General features: G+C 38.8%; 1 long non-coding RNA gene across 1 annotated transcript; it reads right to left on the bottom strand.

The window, feature by feature from the left end:
- Positions 1 to 5,458: 5,458 nt before the first annotated feature.
- Positions 5,459 to 8,793, bottom strand: LOC140886283 (uncharacterized). Its single transcript, XR_012151503.1, has 3 exons — positions 8,445 to 8,793; positions 8,183 to 8,369; positions 5,459 to 5,538 (listed from the first exon to the last, which is right to left on the bottom strand). It is a non-coding gene; the product is annotated as an uncharacterized lncRNA (long non-coding RNA).
- Between the last annotated feature and the right edge of the window lie 268 nt (positions 8,794 to 9,061).

Below are 9,061 nucleotides of genomic sequence, written 5' to 3'. Positions count from 1 at the left end.
GGCTTGGGTTGTCAGATTTTGACTATATTATCGGTATATATGCTTTCACCAAGTACACGGCTACCGTTGATTATTTTCAAAAAGTAGTCCATTTTAGACCGGAGATGGCAGAGGAGTAGAAATTCTTCGGTAAGGGTTCTCGATCCAGAATTCCTTTAATATCTGTTTTGTCAATGATTCGTTTGTTACAGAAAGGAGCAGAGGGATTCTTGATCTATGCTGTGGATGTCCTGAAATCTAGCCTAGAATTGGTTGATATACCAGTGGTTAGAGAATTTGTTGATGTCTTTCCAGATGAGATTCCTGTATTGCCGCCTATTCGAGAGATCGAATTCAGCATTGATTTATTGTCAGGTACTCAGCCAATTTCCAAATCTCCTTATCGTATGACATTGGTCGAATTGAGAGAATTGAAAGAACAGCTCGAAGATTTGATTGCCAAGGTATACATCAGACTTAGTATGTCACATTGGGGTTCTCCTGTTCTTTTTGTACGGAAGAAGGATGGTTCTGTGCGACTCTGTATTGATTATTGTCAACTGAATCAAGAGACGGTAAAGAACAGGTATCCTTTACCTAGAATAGATGAGCTTTTTGATCAACTGCAGGGTTCTTCTTTATATTAGAAGATTGATCTGAGGTCAGAATATCATCAGCTGAGAGTGCGTGAGGAAGATATTCCTAAAACTTCTTTCAAAACAAGGTATGTTCATTTCAAGTTTATAGTCATGCCGTTCGGTTTGACTAACGCTCCAGCAGTTTTCATGGGTTTGATGAACCATATCTTTAAACATTATTTGGATGAGTTTTTTTATTATTTTCATCGATGATATTCTTATCTATTCGAAGAACCGTACTGACCATTCATAGCATTTGAGGATCGTCTTGCAGATTTTGCGGGCTGAACAGTTCTTTTCCAAGCTGTCTAAGTGTGAGTTCTGGTTGGACCGAGTTGTCTTTCTCGGTCATATTATTTTAGGAGATGGGATTTCCGTCGATCCCAGTAAGATCGAAGCGGTCATGAATTGACCTAGACCGACATCAGTGCCTGAGATTCGAAGCTTTTTGGGTTTAGCTGGTTATTATCGCCGATTCATCGAGGGATTCTCATCTATTGCAAAGACAATTACCCAGTTGACTCAGAAGAATGCACCTTTTATCTGGACTGAAGATTGTGAGGCTAGTTTTGTTGATCTGAAGAAGAGACTTACCAGTGCTCCGATTCTTTCTATTCCATCAGGTATTGGAGGTTTTACCGTTTATTGCGATGCTTCTCACAGAGGTTTGGGATGTATACTTATGCGGAGGAAGCATGTGATATCTTATGCATCAAGGCAGCTGAAGCACACGAGACTCGTTATCCGGTTCATGATATTGAACTCGCTGCGATCGTATTTGCTTTGAAGATCTTTATGGTGAGTCTTTCGAGATCTTTTCTGATCATAAGAGACTTAAGTATTTGTTTCCACAGGCAGAACTAAATATGAGATAGAGAAGATGGTTAGATTTGTTGAAGGATTTCGACTGTGAAATCAAATACTACCCGGGAAAGTTGAATGCAGCTGTAGATGACTTGAGCTGAAAGCTTTGTTCTTTATCTATTTCTACTATCGGTGTTTCTCAGCTGATCAACGACTGTTGCACTTCTAATCAGAGTGTTTGATATTCAAGCCAAGCCAGAGTTATTTGTGATGATCAAGGAAGCACAGAAGTCTGATCCGAGCATTCAGATTTCGGAAGAAAAAGTCAGATCTGGGTATCAGTCTGAATTTCAGGTCAGGGATGATGTTTTGTTTGTGAATAACTGTATTGTTGTGCCTGATATTTCTGATTTGAGACAGCGTATTCTTCGAGAGGCACATTGCAGTTGGTTCAATATTCATCCTAGAGGTCGGAAGATGTATAACGATCTGAAGAATCAGTTCTGGTGGAAGAAAATGAAGAGCGATGTTACAAGATTTGTATCCCGATGTTTGAACTGTCAGCATGTGAAATCATAGAGGAAGCGATCGGGTGTTTTGTTGCACAGTTTAGGTCACAAAGCTACCGCGACCTGTTCGAGGATACGATGCTATTTGGGTAGTGATCAACAGATTGACGAAGTCTTCTTGCTTTATTCCGTACAGGATGGCGTATCGTCACGATCAGATGGCTGAGTTGTATGTTAGCAATGTTGTGAGATTGCATGGTGTGCCAAAGTCGATCGTTTCAGACCGAGACCCTAGATTCACTTCACACTTCTGGCACAGTTTTCAAGAGGCACTTGGTACTCGATTGCATATGAGTACAACATATCATCCTCAGACCGACGGACAGTGAAAGCGGACTATCTAGAATCTAGAGGATATGCTACGAGCAGTAGTGCTAGACTTTGGCACTAGTTGGCAGGATTCCTTGCCTCTTGTTGAGTTTTTTTACAACAACAGTTATCAAGCAAGTATCGGAATGGAACCTTTTGAGGCTTTGTACGGTAAGAAGTGCTGATCTCCTTTGTTTTGGGATGATGTGTCCAAGTCACCTGATTTGGGACCGGATATGTTTTGAGATATGGCAGAACAAGTAAAGATCATTCAGACAAGAATGAAGTCAGCTCAGGATAGGCAGACAAAGTATGCAATTATCAAACATAGACCTCTGAGTTTCGATTAGGGAGACCGAGTATTCTTGATTTCTCCTTTCAAAGGCACTGTTAGATTTGGGAAGAGAGAGAAGTTATCTCCTAGATTCATCGGACCGTATGAGATTCTCGAGAAGTTAGGTGATCTTGCCTACAAATTTTCACTTCCTCCATCTTTATCTGGTATTCACGACATTTTTCACGTTTCTATGTTGCGGAAGTATAATCCAGATCCTTCTCATATTATACAGCCTGACGAGACCGAAAATTGAAGCAGCTCAGAACCAAGTCGATTCCTTTGGTGAAATTTCAATGGATTCGTCACGGAGTCGAGAAAGCAACCTGGGAGACAGAATCCGACATGAAACAGCAGTTTCCAGAGTTATTCGGATGACGTGAGTTCTTCTTACTGTCTTAGGTTATTTATTCTATCTTATGTGATTGATTCTTATTGATTTCGATGACGAAATCTTTTCTCAGAGGGGGAGAATTGTAACGCCCCGAAATCATCTTAATTGAGTTTATTTGAGTTAATCGGAGATTATAGAATTCAAGAGCCGATTTGTTTTTTATAAGGGTCTATTTTGAAATTTTTGAAAATTTCAGGGACTAAAATGAAAATATGAGATTTTATATAATATATTAGCTCCTTTGAATCTTCTTCATTCCCCTCCACCACCTCCAACACGCCATCCACCATTGTTGAAGAGAGAAACGTGACTTCAAGCTTTGTGATTTTATTTTCCGGTCGATCCGTCAGTTAGAATTTAATTTCGAAGGCAGATGCATGATCCCGACAGCGAAAGCTTTGTTCTATCGTAAGTAATTATCCGATCAGTTATAATTCTATTTTCGGATGTTGTTAGAATCGATTGATTTTCGATTATGATGTTCTTGAGATAGTTTTTATCGTTTATTCTAAGTCGGTTTTGAAAAAAAGTGCCGTTCGGATTTGTTATGATTTTTTTGGAAGCTAATTTCAAAAATGGGGATTTTGAGATGTGTTGGATTTGAATCAATATTGTTGTTTTGGTATTGGTTTGAGTTGATTGCAATGTTGTACTGCTGTCTGTGTTTTCGGTTTGATCAGATTATAGCCGTTATGCCGGCGGTTTGAGTTTTGGAATTTTGATTCGTTTGAATTGTTGAACCATTGGCAGTTGGGTTTGATTGTCGTTGTTGATCTTATTTTGCCTTCGTACAGATTTGTTTGAAGTTTGCTGAGCCCAGAGTTAGCAGAAGTCGATCGTCGAAGAGTTAGACGAAGAGCGGTAAAGAGTTTTACCTTGATAGTTTGTTTTAGTGGTTGTATGGATTTTGATATAACCTCTTTTTGTGGTGTATCCAGAGTTGGAGCTATTTGAATTGAAAGGTAAAAGCAGTCATCGTTTAAGAGGGTTAGAACATTCAAGACAGATGGTTCTTGAGTTTTCCCTAAATCACATACTTGCATCAAAAATTGTTCTAGAATGGGGAACTTGTATTTTGTGATTGAATTCTTGTTATTAATTGACTTATGATTTAATGCCTTGTGTTTTCTATATGCATTCATCTCGAGCCTAAATCTTTGATTTCAACGGGCTGTACGGCCCTTTTTGTTAGATGATTTGGGGGCTATAATCGAGTGGCCTGGGTGTAGAAGTTCACCTAGTATCAGCATGCTCCTTGTAGTCGCACCAAAGTCTAGAGGATGGAGATACGTGATACCACCTCGGTCGGGAGGGTCGGTGAGTTGTTACGTGATCTCATCCTCGGGATCCCAAAAGAATAGCAGCAATTACTTGATTATCAGAGTTGATATCTCGATTTTAAAGAATTGTATTAACACTGAATATGTTGTATTTATATCATGTTATTGATATATTACTTGTTACTGCATGTTATTTTGCTTTTTCTGGGAATATCATTCTCACCGGAGTTATCCGGCTGTTGCTTTGTTTTGTATGTGTACTTGGCAACAGGTGGGGTAGGACTGAGTAAAAGATCGCATGGCTAGGTGGTTGAGTTGATAGAAGTGAGGACTTTGGTGTTTTAGAAGTCGAGTTGTTATTCGAACTTGATTGCTTTTGGGCTTGTAATTCAGAACCGAAGCATGTTTATACTGTGTAATATTCGAATAACTCTAGAACTGCTTGTATGACTTTTTATGAGTTTCGAGTTGAAATGCATGTTGAATCTTATGTGTTGAGTTGAATTGGCCATGTATTTCGTATCTGTCATGTCTTTTCTTTTGCTGGTGCAACAGGGCACGGACCCCGTGCCACGTCCGTGCAAGGGTCCGTGTCCCCTCGCAAGTTTTGGAGTCTGCATTTTTGTGAGTGCATGTACCCCGTGCAACCTCCGGGTGAGGGTCCGTGTGGTCGGGCAGAAAGTCATATTTTTAGTGTATTGATTCCGCACGGACCCGAACACGGTGGTGGTGTGGGGTTCGTGTGCCCTTCAGTTAAATGCACGGACCCGTGCACGGATGTGTGCACAGGGTCAGGGCATGTTTAAAAAAAAAAATTCTTTTCTTTCTGCCTTGGATTTTAAAAATGGATTGCGTGTTTATTCGAGTTTAGATGTTTAGAGACGAGGTCCTCACAGATTGTTCTTGGAGGCTTGTTCCATTTTGGAGCAAGGTGTGCTCTTGGAAGCTTGTAGATAGTGTCTACCTTTTTCAAGATCTAAGTTGTTCACAACTTTGTTGGAGCCATAAATCAATATTTTGAGATTGATAGGTAAAAAATTTTTTAAACATCCTATGAATGTTTAAAGTTTTTGAATGCTACACATGTGCTCGATTTTTCTTTAAAAATTTTAAACTTCAGCTGCGTTTCTGGGCACAAGAGAACCGATCCAAAAATGTTCCTTGTGATCATCATCTTCTTCCTCATCAAGAATTGTTGGACAATCCGATAAACTATTGACAATTGAATTACCTAAAAAAATAAAGTCAATAAACAAAACACTATGTAAATATTTGTTATTCATAGTAATTAAAATACAATATAAATTAAGAAAACTACCTTTCAAATCATTACATAACCAACAACGAGCACACATCAATGTCTCAAAAGTAGTTGGATGAAGACTACTATGATGGGGACTGGCCAATCTTCCACTACTACCAAAAGCTGACTCAGATGCAATTGTTGAAACTAGGATAGCTAAAATGTCTTTTGCCATTTTTTTGTAAGTTGGGATATTTAACTCCATTCGTTTTCCACCAAGTCAAGATGTCAAAATTTTCAGTTCTTGGCAAAACACTCTCTCCTAAATATGTGTCCAACTCTGAAGTTTTGGAAATCACAGTAGCAGGATCTAAACTTGAAGACACAAATTGATCATACTTCTATAAAGTGGCACTCAAAACATTACCAGAAACACAATATGATCCTACAACCATTGAACTTCTTGTACTCAAGCTAGTTTTCCTGCTTTCATTCCTTGATTGGTAATCCATCGATAAATCATAACAATTTTTCCTAATCTCATCTTCCTTAAATTGCGATCTTTCACCATAAATTTGTGAAAAGTAAAATTCAACCAATCTCATTTTGTACCTCGGATCTAAAACTGCAGCAACACACATCATGATATGACAAGATTCCCAATATTTATCATACTTTTCTAACATTTTTGCTATCATACACTGGATTTTCATCTTTGGACTATGCACCCACTCATCTAATTGTAATTTGATATCACAAATATTTGAAAAATAAAAATTAGATGTGGGATAAAGTGTACCAGAAAACAGTTCAATCACTTCATAAAATATCTTCAACTTATCACATATTTCAATCGCATTATCCCAATCTTCATCAGTTGGAACATTATTGTACTGCTTTTATTGACATTTAAGTCTTGGAAACACATCTCGATATATTATTGCAGTTTGTAACATCAAAAAAGTAGAATTCCAACGAGTTTTGCAATCAAGAGATAATTGTTTGGTACAATCAATTACCAATTGATGCACAACTTCCTCAAAATTTTCTATTATAGAAGGGGCGGCTGTAGTGACCCTGCATGGAATTACCTACTAACTGGCAACTAATAGCATGCATTAAACTTAATACAGCAAAATACTTAACAGAGTAAAAACGTGCGGAAACATAATTCATAATTTACATATCAGCTTAGTAATATAATCCAGACTTAAATCTGTAGTGATACAACCAAATCGAAATCTTAAACAGTAAACATTATACAGCTATATCGAATCCTGCTGTATAATAAAATCCTCAAGGCTTCTGCTCCCTAGTCCTGCCTTGAACTACCAGCTCCGTCCATCCTGCGACCTGCCCCATGGAATAGGGTGTCCAAGATAACAACTAGGACGTGAGCGCTACGCCCAATACATAGACATGAGTAAACATATGTATATAATGCATGCAACATGATGACTGGTACAAGGTCATCTGAAAAGTCATGCTCAGAACCGGCGTCACATGAGTGCTGCCACCGCACGAATCAACCTCTGGGTGCAACCACACTCGTCTAGTACACCAGAGTAGACAGACATAAATGCCCCCGCCGTCGCGGTACTCTCAGTGACAGACTATCGAGTATAGAGCTGAGCGACTCTATAATCAGGTATAACAAGAAATAGGCTCAACGTGTATATGCACATGAAATATGAGTATAGAAAACGGTAAATCATACATCATGCCATATAATAATGCCAAATAAATGCAACATATAAACATGTATACTCGCTGGCAATCTCAGTCAATGTGTACGTACCTCTAGGCTAGTTCAAGTATAATAGGATCCTAGGTTCCAAGCCTATATTCAAAAGTTCACCGTATCACTACATAAATTTTATAAGCCTTAACTAATCTAATAAGTACTCCCAAAACTTAAATAGATTCCCGGACCATACCTTCGTCCGTAGTTAGCCCTTTGGAGTCGCTAGTCCCGGATGACTATAACCACACCTTGGTTATTCCAGAACCTCTATTATAATCGATAGGGTCCTCAAGTGTATAACTCACACTATATAACTGAAGAAGGAAACTTGGGAATTCGTAATTCAAAAATGAACTCTGAACGGCCCTATTTATAGCCAAATTTCTCGGCTAGGATCGGAACTTCCGATTTCGGGATCGGAGCTTCCGATCCAGCTCATTGCGTGCATGTCTGCCACGCCAGGATCGGAACTTCCGATCTACGATCGGAGCTTCCGATCTGCTCTATGACCGACACTTGTCAAAACTCGCGACTGAGTCATCGATCATTTTTGACAGCTGAGGATCGGAACTTCCGTTCCAGGATCGGAGCTTCCGTTCCGATCGGAGCTTACTATCCGGGATCGGAGCTTACTATCCGGGATCGGAACTTACTATCCGGCCCAAAATGAAAAAGCCCAAATTTTACTTCTGAAGTCCAATAACAGTCCGAAATTGGTTAAATACCAACCCTTAATCATGTTTAACATATTATTATCTTAAAATGGTATCTGGGTTACTACAGCGGCAGTCCAATATATGACATCGTCACGTATCTTCTCAATTGAATCACCTATTATTTACAACCCATCTTTCCCAATATATGAGCACAACAATGCCTATGAAGTACCTTTCCATGTAGTGGCAAATTTTTTCTTGGGATCTTGTCTAAGAGAAAATGAATCATGGCATCATTGGTTGTGCAATTATCAACTGTGGTTGTTGGCACTTTTCGATCAATATTCCAATCCAAAAAGCATTCAACAAGCTTGTCAGCAAGAATCTATGCAGTGTGTGGTGCTGGAATATACATAAATCTGCATACAAATTAAATATCATAAATCTATTTCTTGTTTCAAAATATAACTACTTAGAAATAAAACTAAACATACTGTAAGATAACACTTTGTAGTGTCCATGAATCATCAATAAAGTGCCCAATAACTGCCATGAAACCTTTCTTAGTATTGTTTGATGCCCACATGTCAGTTGTGATTGCAATTCGGCATGTAAGCTTGCCCAATAACTTGTAGCACTTGGTTTTCTCCTCATTATAAATCTTTAAAATATTTTTTGAGGGTATTTCTTGAGATCATCTTAAAACAAGGTTGGAGGCTAGCAACAAAATCTTGAAACCCCTCATGATCAACTATACCAAATGCATCATAATGTGTTATGACCATTAAAAAAATCTTATGCCTTGAATCGTCTTGGCTGAAAATATGGGTTGTCAAGCCCGAACTTCCACTACTTTTCTTAACTTCCATCATAAGACTTTGGCGAATACCCATTTTTCGAGGACGAATTTTACAAGCACTACCTCTTGCCTCATATATGCTCTGTTGTGAAAATTGCGGCTGGGATTGTGGTTGTCGCAAATACTGAGGCATGAATAAAGTTTCCTTCTGCCTCATAAAACCGGCTTCAGCTCTCTTGGCCCTGTCCATAGCTTCCGCAAAATTATTCGGTCGCCCAGCATTCACCCAGGCATAAATTTCCGAGTTAAGGA

The sequence above is a fragment of the Henckelia pumila genome, chromosome 3 (genome assembly GCF_033568475.1).
Source record: "Henckelia pumila isolate YLH828 chromosome 3, ASM3356847v2, whole genome shotgun sequence".
NCBI classification, from domain to species: domain Eukaryota; kingdom Viridiplantae; phylum Streptophyta; class Magnoliopsida; order Lamiales; family Gesneriaceae; genus Henckelia; species Henckelia pumila.
Note: the sequence above shows the minus strand (reverse complement) of the source record. Positions and strands in the feature narration are given on the sequence as shown.